This window comes from Spermophilus citellus (genome assembly GCF_964194105.1).
Source record: "Spermophilus citellus genome assembly, chromosome: 6".
NCBI lineage: Eukaryota > Metazoa > Chordata > Mammalia > Rodentia > Sciuridae > Spermophilus > Spermophilus citellus.
Window position 1 is genome coordinate 74,845,161 of NC_138187.1, and position 11,327 is coordinate 74,856,487.

Consider the following 11,327-nt stretch of genomic DNA (forward strand, 5'->3'; position numbering starts at 1 on the left):
TAAACAATGTGGTAAAGCCTTTGCTTATTATTTCCCTTAAAAATCCTTGAAAGAACTCAGTTGAGAAAAGATCTATGATTGCAAACAATGTGTTAAAGCCTTCACTGTCTTCAATTTGACTAGACAATATGAATGAAACTAATTCTGAATAGAAGTTTATGAATGCAAATAGTTTGCTAAAGCCTTCAGTAGTCCACTTATCTCCAAATACATGAACAAACTCAAAAGCTCTATGAATGTGAACAGTGTGGTAAAGTCTTCGCTTACAGTTACATTCAACATCAGATAATTCATACTGGAGAGAAGTCCTTATTAATGTAGGTAATGGGAGATAATCATGTTATTATATTTTTCTTTGTAGACATGAAAGAATGTACTAGAGAAAAGTCCTTTGAATACCCAAAGCTGCTATAACATCTCATATTTCCATTCACCTCAAAGACGTAATCCAGAAAAAAGTCCTTTTTTTCGTTTCTTTTTTTAGAATACAGTAAATTTGAGTGCTCTCACTTACTTTCAAAGCTTTTTCACTCTTACTGTAAAACAACCTCTTGAGTGTGTTTCCTTTTCTTTTCTATACATGTAAGTTCTCAGTGGAAAGAAACCCTCTGAACGTGAGGAATGTAGGAAAGCATACATTTTCCTGAGTTTCTTTAAAAGACAAAAAGATTCGCACTAATAAGACACCTGATGCAAGTAAAAAATGTAAAGACTTCAAATGTTATATTTCCTTTTTTTGTATTAGTTTTCTGTTGCTGAGCCAAAATATGTGAAAAAAATTAACAGAGAAAGACTTGTTTTGGCTCATAGTTTCAGAGCTTTCTGTTCATCATTTCTGTCCATCAGTAGCTACATTGCTTTGAGCCTGAGGTGACTTAGTATGTCATGGTGGAGGGGCAGAGGAGAGCTGCTTTTCTCATCGCTCATAGGAAACAGTTGGATGAGGGAAGAATTGGCCAGCAACCAGATAGACCCTTCAAGGTCCTATCCCCAGTGGGATAATCAGACCCAACTTCCAAACATCTCCATCACCTCCCATTATACCAGCAGATGGTGACTAAGCCTACAGCACATGAGCCTTTAGGGGACGTTTCAAGTCTAAGCATACCACTTCACATATATAAAAGAACTCATGCAAGGAAATCCCTATAAGTACAGAATGTAAGAATATACTCAATTTTCCCAGTTTCCTTCAAAGACTAAAGGACTCATTTGAGAAAGGCCTGATGACTAAGAAATCTGGTACTACTAAAAAATGTCCAGGCCTTTTTGAAAAAGAAGGAGGAATTCACAATTGGATAAAAGCCTTAATTATGTAATAAATGTAATAAGACCTTCAGGTGTTCCAGAGCCATACAAAAACATGAAAAAAAATTGAGAAAAACACTGTGAGTGCTTGACAAGTGGGTATGCCTTCATTTTTCCCATGACTACTCAAAGGTACATGATAATGCACCCTGGAGGTGGACATTGATACTATATTGTCTTTAAGATGTGTAATCCCATTGCTTTTCTGGATCCATCTATTATCCTGGATAGTGTAAGTCATCTTTATTTATAGTTTCAGTTTTCTAAATTTGTTGAACCTTTTGTTATGTACATTGAGTACACTGATATGATGTATAGATAGTATTGTTGTGGTTTGGATGTGAGGTGTCCCCCCCCCAATACTCACATGTGAGACAATGCAAGAAAATTCAGAGAAGAAATGGTTGGGTTGTAAGAGCCTTAACCTGATCAGGGAATTGATCCCCTGATGGGACTGAGTGGTAACTGGAGGAGGTGAGGCACTGGGGGCATGGCCTTGGGGTATATATTTGTACATGGTGAGTGGAGTCTTTCTCTGCTTCCTGATCATCATGTGAGCCATTTTCCATCTCTCTGCTTCCTGATCATCATGTGAGCCATTTTCCTCTGCTACTCTTCTGCCATGATGTTCAGCCTCACCTGGAGCCCCGGAAAATGAAGCCAGCTGTCTATGGACTGAGACCTCTGAAACTGTGAGCCCCCAAATAAACTTTTTCTCCTAAACAATTGTTCTGGTCGGGTCCTTTAGTCACAGCAGTGAAAAAGCTGACTAAAGTATGTATCTAGGGCATATAGTGTATGTACATGAATATAGGTATGTAGGTCACAGTATAGTTTTGTACATATGTATACATATTTTATATAATTTATGATAATATGATTAAACTATATATAATATACCATATTTTATAGCATCATAGTTTAGTACTAGAGTCCTATTAATAGCTCTTTACTAAAAAAAATGTAGGTTAGTTAACTTAAAATTTATCAAAGAGCCTTCAAGCAGCAAGTTAATTTTTTAAAAAATTTCTTCAAATTAGTTATGCATGATTATATAATGCATTTTTTCTTTTCTTTCTTTTTTTTTTTTTTTTTTTTGTGGTGCTGGGGTTTGCTCCCAGGGCTTTGTGCATGTGAGGCAAGCACTCTACCAACTGAGCTATAACCTCAGCCCCAGTAGAATGCATTTTGACACATCATTCATAAATGGAGTATAACTTCTCATTTTTCTGGTTGTACATGGTGTATAGTTACACCAGTCATGTAATCAACATATGCACATATGGTAATATTGCTCAATTAATTCTACTCTCCTTCCTATCCCCATACCTGCTCCACTTCCTTTACTCCCCTCTGCTTACCTTATCAGAAAAAAACATTCAGCCTTTGGTTCTTTGGAATTGGTTTGTTTCACTCAGCATGATATTTTCCAGCTCCATCCACTTACCAGCAAATGCTATCATTTCATTCTTTAAGGCTGAGTAATATTCCTGTGTGAGTGTGTGTGTGTGTGTATCACATTTTCTTTATCCATTCATATGTTGAAGGACACCTAGATTGGCTCCATAGTCTAGCTATTGTGAGTTGAACAGTTATAAACATTGATGCAGCTATGTCATTGTAGTATGCTGATTTTAAGTCCTTTGGGTATATACCGAGGAGCAGGATAACAGGATCAAATGGTGATTTCATTCCAAATTTTCTGAAGAGTCTTCATACTGCTTTCCATATTAGTTACACAATTTTCAATCTCATCAGCAATGTATGGGTGTACATTTTTCCCACATCCTGGCTAACATTTATTGTTGCTTCTATTTTGATAAATAGCAAGTTAATTTCTATAAATAATGGCTATTATGTGACCAACTGGTTTCATTAATTTGTGTTGTAGTGTATCATGGTTTACAACCACATAGATATCTTATAAAGAAATTGCTAGATGGTGGTGATGGTATTTTGGATTGAAGGTAAGAATAAGAAATAAGTTAAATTATAGGAATTTACTGGTCCATTATGCTATTAAGTGGGAATTTCAGTTTATTTTCCTTAGGAAGACAGAGAACTGGCTTTTAACTCAGAGCTTTTGTTAAAATAGCATCTTGTTAGCTGTGTAATCTTGAACAGCTCTGTGAATCTTTCTGGGCTGCCTTCTAGTTAATTGTAGTTTGTGTAATGACAGTTATACAAATATAATATAATGACATGATCCTTTGTAGTTTGCAAAAAAAAAATCCTAAATTTGTTTCATGATTTAACGGAATCTGATAAAGAAATGACTTATTTCAAGTATTGATTAAACTAGATAAGCTTTTTTAGTTATTTTTCATAGTGGGGGAAAGATAAACTTTTCCAGTTATTTATTACTGATTTTATTGAATTTTTTTGTAAGCAGATGATTTTAGAATTTTCTTTGCTGTCTTTGCTACCTTTTTCAAGAATAATTTCAGAAGGGAATGCTGTTCAGTTTTACTTCCCCCCCCCCCCCACTGAAAAAGCTTTTATATCATAGTAAATACTACTTTTAGGTTTATACAGTAATGCGTTTTTCCTTCCCTTTGAAAAGCACTTTCAAGAGAAACAGATTCCAGTAGAGTGTAGTGAAGTATTTTAATATCAAAACTTCAGGGCTATCTCATATATGTGGTTGCAATGTATTTACGTGGGAAGGGAAGGTAATCCAACAGACTTCAAATTATATTTGATATGTATTTGAAATGGAAAGATCTGTAACTGGAATAGAGATACATTAGGTTGCAAGTTAAATTATTTTGCTTTTGCTTATTCCATTAAACTGAAGAGTAGAGCATCTCTGTATTTTTTTTGTGTGTGTGTGCCTTTTATATATTTGAAAAGCAGTAAACTGTCTCAAGTATTTTGGCATGATGGGAACAAATTCTTCATCCAGCATTTGTAGATATCTATGCCAATTTACATATTTGAAAAGCAGAAGATTACTCCAGATTTTTATTTTCTGTAGAATAGTTACTGAACATTGATTCTATTTATGCTCTCAGTAGTGAAAATTAATATTGAATAAGTGGCCTATTTATGCTCAATATTTGTTTGATGTATGTTGTAATTTAAAATGATCAGGAAATTTTAAAAAATTAAGGAAAAGAGGATGGTGATATTGGTGGAAAATCTATGTATAGACAGTATGTTTTAATAATTTTATCAAAAGTCAACATTTTGAGATTTAAAACTGATGTGCTAATACCCAGATTTTGACTAAGAGGTGAACACCACTAACTTAAAATTTAATAGTATGATCAAAATTACTATGTTTAATGTCTTTCAAACTAGATATTCTTTTTATGTATTAATTCATGGCTTATTAATCAAGTGTTGTTTATAACTCCTTAGTTTCTGGACATTTATTCTAAGACTTGTCATTTGAGAAATGTAAAATGCTATACAGAATGCTTAAAATCAAGAGAAACCCAAACATTGCTGGTGGTTTTTAGCAGATGCCTTTTGTATATTTTTTTTTAATTTTGATGAAATGGAGTTCATAATAGAATACAGTAAATTCCACTGTAGTACACAGAATGCATTCTAAAAATCAATGTGCTATACAAAATTATGCAATAAAAAAATTTAGGGTATGGAGAAAGGAAAAACTTAGAGCATTCAAAAACTTTGGCAATGATATAATAAAGGAAGAAATCTAATTAAAATAGCAGGATCACACATGTTAAATGATTGAGAAATAAATAAACATGAAAATAAATATGGCAATTTACCTTAGCCAAGATTTGATGTGTACCTATGGGGTGGGTATAGGGAGGGTTGCAGACTGTGATGTTGTGAAGTTGTCGAAGGACAGTCAGTTGAAATTAGAAGGCAAGTTATAACCCCGGTATGGATGAGTGTAACTCAGTACTTGTGGTGACTGAGGTCACTGGTGACATAAGGGGTGTGCATGTGTGTGTGTTGTTTGTGTTCCTTTGCTGGGTGGAGTTCCCATATTTCACCTAGTGTTTCTCCTTCATGAAATCATATATAAGCAAATGTGACATTTGTGTTTTTCTCATAATATTCCTTGCTATCAATCTCCTAGAAGAAGTTTGTTTTCCAAATAAATGCAGTATTAATGACTCTAAAAATCATTTAGAAACAGAAAATGAGTGGCTAGTGACATTTACTTCTAACTTTAGAAAACATCCTTTATGCTTTTAAATTCTTAATAAGAATTGAAGACAACATCTAGGATAAAAAAAAAAAAATACATCCCTCTTACCATGTCAGAAATGGTTCCTAGGGCTGGGGGTGTGGCTCAGTGGTAGAGCACTCACCTAGCACATGCAAGGCCCTGGGTTCAATCCTCAGCACCACATTAAAATAAAGGTTTTGTGTCCAACTACAACTAAAAAATAAATACTAAAAGAAAAAAAATGGCTGCTATTGAATATGTGGATACATTCAAATTCAAAGGACTATTTTATGTTGTGCTTAAATACAGCCTTTAAGAAATTATAATACCCTCTAGTCCTGCCCTCTTCCTCCAAAACAAGGGAAAGAGGAAAATTAGAAGTAAACATTATTTTTCTAGTTAAGTAGGTATAGCCATGATGTCATTTTATTTATTTTTTTGTTTGTTAAGTATGGATGATTTATCCATTTAGTTGACATGAATATATACAAAATATTTTAAATATACTAACTGCTTTCTAAATTTTTACATTTCACACCACTAACTACAACAGGCATTTCTTTAAAGATTTAAGTATCTACAAGTCAGGAAGCTTCCATCTAGGTCTTTACAAGTTCATTTTGATAGGAACCAATAAATTTATTGAAACAGGAACAGTAAACATGTTAACAAGTCCACTCTAGTATCACAATTCAATTGTTTTACAGTATATGCAGGCCTTTGACAAAAGTTGTCTGTAATTCATATGTTCTCCAAGATCATTTGTAACATAGTTGTGGGAAACATTTTAGAAAGCATGCTGAAACTGGTTGTTGGGATTCTAGCCTATGATCCAAATCCTTTTTGAACCAGGTTGTAACCAAAGCGTAGCATAGTGTTAATGGCAACTTGAACTTACCTTACATACCACAGGTGCTTTATAGGAAGACACCCTAAGTGTGCACATTGGATTGTCCAGGAACCTATCTCCTAGTGCTGATCAGTGGATGCCAAGACTCTTCCACCTCCACATAAGCAGAGGTAGTCGTCTCATCTGAACCCTCAGACTATCTATCCCAGGCCAGCTTGCTGTGTCCTATCATTTTGAGAGTTCAAAAGATAAATTCACCTACCCTCTTGCTACTTTCGCAGCATGAAACTTCAGATCATGTAAAGATTTTTGTTTTATTTTATCCTTTGTAAAAATAATCTCTCATATTTTTCTCTCCCCAGAGTGTGTGTGTGTGTGTGTGTGTGTGTGTGTGTGTGTGTGTGTTTTCTAATACTGACCCAAATCACAGGCTCCAGGCAGGCTAACCTGATATCTATTCAATAAGGTAATCTTTAAATTTGTATTTTTTTTTTTTTTAAGCAGAGAGCCACCAACTTGTATTCCCACCAAGGGAATCCAAAACTTTGCTCCTGTCCTTTGAAGGCAGTTTTGTAATGGTTATTGGAGAGGCCCTCGCTGGATGGGAGAGGAGGGTAGTTGTTATAGTATAGATATGAAAAGCTAATGTTAGGCAATGCAAAAATATTCAGAGGTGAATGATGAGATTATGAGAGCTGTAATCAAATTAGTGGGTTAATCCATTTGACGGATTAATAATTTGAATGGATTACTGTGTGTTTAACTGTAGGCAGGTGGGGAGTGGCTGGAGGAAGGAGGTCACTGGGGCTGTGTCCTTGAGGAATATATTTTGTCGTGGATCCTCTCTTTCCAGGCTGTTATGAGCTGAACAGCTTTTCTCCACCACACGCTCTGCTATGATGTTCTGTGTCAACTCAGGCCCCCAAAATGGAGTATTTCTTGGACTAAGACCTCTGAAACCATGAGCCAAAATATAATTTTCTTCTTCTAAATTGTTCTTGTCAGGTGTTTTGGTCTCAGTGACCAAAAGTTGACTACAACAGCTGGAAAGTGGCCTGGGCTCTTTCCATACCCTTAAGCACTTCATCAAACAATCTTGCCATTCTAATGCTCTCTGGGAGTTTCAAAATAAACTCGTTTCCTTGTAATTTTCATTTCCATATGATTTCAGCAATTTCATGGTACGTTTTTTTCTCACTTAGCTGTAGGAAGCACTAAGGTAAACTAGTTCCCACTTCAGCCCTTCTTGTGCTTTTTCACTTACACTTGGGGAAAACACAAATGTGCAAAAAAAAAAAAAAAAAAAAAAGAAGAAGAAGTAAAATTAATCAGAAAAAATCGATCCTTTTTTCTTTTTGACATTTAAAAGGAAGGAATAGAGTTTGATGCTAGGAGATCTTCTCGTTTCTTGCTTCTCTTTCACACTGTCTCCCAATGACATAAAAAGAAGGATTTCATGGAATTGCAAAGGGAAGGATGAAGAAATCCTAATAGCCTAAAAGAAGCCTTTGTGTTCTGAAATATTGTCCCGATCAGTTCTTAGGGATTGCGATGATGGAGCTCCCTCAAACTTTAGAGGAAATAAAATTACCCCAGTGTGGGACAAGGTGATATGAGTCCGTAATCCCAGTGGCTCAGGAGGCTGGGGTAGGAGGACTGTGAATTCAAAGACAGCCCCCTCAATAATTTAGTGAGGCCCTAAGCAACTCAGTGAGACTGTCTCTAAATAAAATACAAAAGTGGTTAGGCATCCTGGAGTTCAATCCCCGGTACCGCCCCCCAAAAATTACTCCTGTGACCCAAATTGGGTGTGTGTGTGGGGGAGTGTTGTGGGAAATGCATAATGCACCATAGTAAAAAATAAGATAGATACCTTGAGTCTGGGGATCTAGCTCAGTGGTAGAGTGCTTGCCTAGCATGTATGAGGCCCAGGGTTCATTCCCTAGTACCACAAAGGAAAAAAAGAAAGAAAGAGCAAAAAAATTTAAAAATATGTTAAAACAGAGGTTAGAAACCGATAGCCAGATCCAGTTGTACTGCACAGAATTAATGCTAGTAAAAAATATATATTGGACAAGGTAATTTCCTATGAAATTAGATTTTCGATTTCTTGACAAATTAGGTGATTCGACAGCATTAACTTCTACATTCCCAGAGCAACCATGCTGTCTCCAATTTGCCACTGAGCCCTCTAAGAACTTGTTGTCCTCCCAACTGTTAAAGAGAATCAGAGCTCGAGACTAGTTTAAATGGAAAGACTTCTTTTTATTTCCCTAGAAACTATTTCAGTAGGGGAAAGGGACTTCAGTATAGAATGGGCTCTGTGGAATATAAGTAGATAGTTGGGGATTTACAGCCAAGGAGGGTAAGGGGCAATCATTCCCTGGGTGAAAAATTAGTAAGAGGAGACTCAAGAATAGGGAAGATTCTAGGTGAGAGCGGGCCAAGGGGATCAGCCTTGAAGAGCAGGGGATGAGGATTCTGTGAGATATCAAGCATGGGTGGGATTGTCTCTAAACTGACTCAGTAGGATTCTTGCTAGAACTGGGCTAGGCAGGTCTGGCAAGGTCAAAGCCTCCTGGAAAGAGGGTTTGGAAAGTCTGACCAAGTTTGGTCAAGGAGACTAACAGTCTTGTCACTTCATTTTTACCTGGAATCCTGGCAATATTTGAAGCTTTGACTTATGCTTGAAGGAAAGGTGGCTCTCAGACTGTGCTGTACCTTCATACCCTTGGGCACTTATGATGTTTCAGTGAAGTTATGGAACTGCATCTTAAATCTTAATTTGAAGTTGAAAAAGAATAGTGTAGACTACTTCATTGTTTTGGTAGAACTGTTTCACCATGACCATGGCTTCACATAAAGTAGTACTGTAATCTGTACACTTGTTATGTTACAACATGGCTAATAGAAAATTTACATATGTGGCTTTTTTGTGTGTGTGTGCTTGGTATCTAACTCAGGGCCTTGAGCATGCTGGGCAAGTACTCCATCACTTATCTGCCCCCCAAGCTCTCATCCTATTTCTGTTACTACCCATCTAGGACTTCTAGGACCTGACTGAAGTAAAAGACTGTGTCTGACCTGTGTCAAACAGCCTCTACACAGGTCCTCATGATACCTTCCTCATGATGATTGTACCTTTGTTTAAGCCTTTTCCTTTGAGTGTGAGCAGGATGTTGACTTGCTGATAACCAACAGACTACAGGAAAGGTAACAGGATGTAACTCCAGTGATTATATTTTGTCACATAAGATTCCATCTTGCTAGCAAACTAAACTTGGAAGCCCTCTTGCCAAGTGCAGCCTCCAGATGAGAACTCAGTCCTGGATAACATCGTAATCACACTTGGAAGAGGTCCAGCCTCCTTATCCCCAGAAATGGAGATCATAACTGTATTCTGTTTTAAGCTACTAAATGCATGGTAATTTTTTATGTAGCAAGAGAAACATAGGCTGGGAAAATAGGGTCAAGGCCCAGTGAGAACTATGGAAGTCTAGCAAAAGAGAAATCTGGTGAGAGTACATCTCAGCAGATATCACACAGTGCTCTGGTACTGAATGAACATTCTGCCCTGTTTTGCTTTCACAGTCACAGAATAGCTTAGTGATTATTCCTTGCTTCTAGTGTAGGTCTGCATCACTTTGAGGAATTTCTGGTCCATCTGTTTTTTGAAGGTAAATTTTGGTGGTTTGTGGGATTTATTAACTAATAGGATCCAGGCCACAGGGGCATGGTTAAAGTTGGCCTTATCTTACTTCTTGGAGTCCTGTTGGTGTATTTTTAATTGAATATTATGGGAGACAAATTTAACGGATTTGGTCCCAACCTCTGTCATATTAGTCATAGTGATGGATTGGTGTATTGATAGGAAAATTTGCCAACAATTAAGTGGAAATTTGTGCTAGCAATTGTTGGGAGATAAATTCTCCTTAATTTTTTCATAGTTCTATACACCTTGTAAGCAGTGACACTAACTATGCTTTTTCTAAACTATCTTTTCAATGATGTTTATATAACAGATAGTTTTTGAAGTAGAGACGTCTCATGGAAATTAGTGCAGGTTTGTTAGAGTCTTAGAAGATACAGTTCCTATCTCCAGTCAGACCAAAAAGCAGGGTTCTCTAAGCTCAGGGTTCTTCTTTTGTTCCACAGCCCACTGCAAGTGCAAGTGTCATCTGACCTTCGTATGTCCCCTGTTCTTGGGGAACTGGCACATGAACATGCTGGTGTTCTGGCTACTGCTAATGCTGACAGTAACACATAACACAGTCTTCTCTTTTGGAGTCATGCCTCCTCTTATGTCGGTTGCTGGCATTCAGGGAACTATGACAGGCTAACCTTTTAGTTTGCAAGTAGAATAAAAATTCAGACCCTTTATAGATTTCAACAGTTTTGTGTTAGGTAATTATAATAAAGTTACGAAATGGTTTATTGTGTAGCAGAATTCAATCACTCATGATTAAACCTTTTCCAAAATAGATTTGCATGCCTATGTGTTTTTCTATGAGAGGAAAAATGATTTGTATTTGTTTTATTAGATAAAATTACTCCATTTATTTTTAAAGTGTGCTGTACCAACCAACAAGCAGATCTTAGGAGTGAGGTTATCTGGGTGATAATGGCTTTTTCAATGGTTTATTGCATTAATTTTTTTCTGGCCCTCAGTTTTATCATGTATAAAATGAGATAATTATGGGATTTATTAGCTACCTGGGTCCAGGCCAGGTAGCTTAAGTTTCCTTTCAGGTACATTACTTCCAGGTAATATAAAAAATAGCATCACTTTAATTTGATATATTCAGCAGGAACTTATATTTCCCCTGCTGTGGGACAGGCACCAGTGTAAATGCTTTTCAAGTAACTCAAACTAGAGGGATATTCACATCCTCATTTGTAACATGAGGATATGAGGCAAGAGAGCCTAGTAGTTTACCCACAATCCCCAGCTAGACTGTTTGAATGACTGAAACCTAGTTAAATCTTGTACTCTTTTTTTTTGTTGTTGTTGTTCAA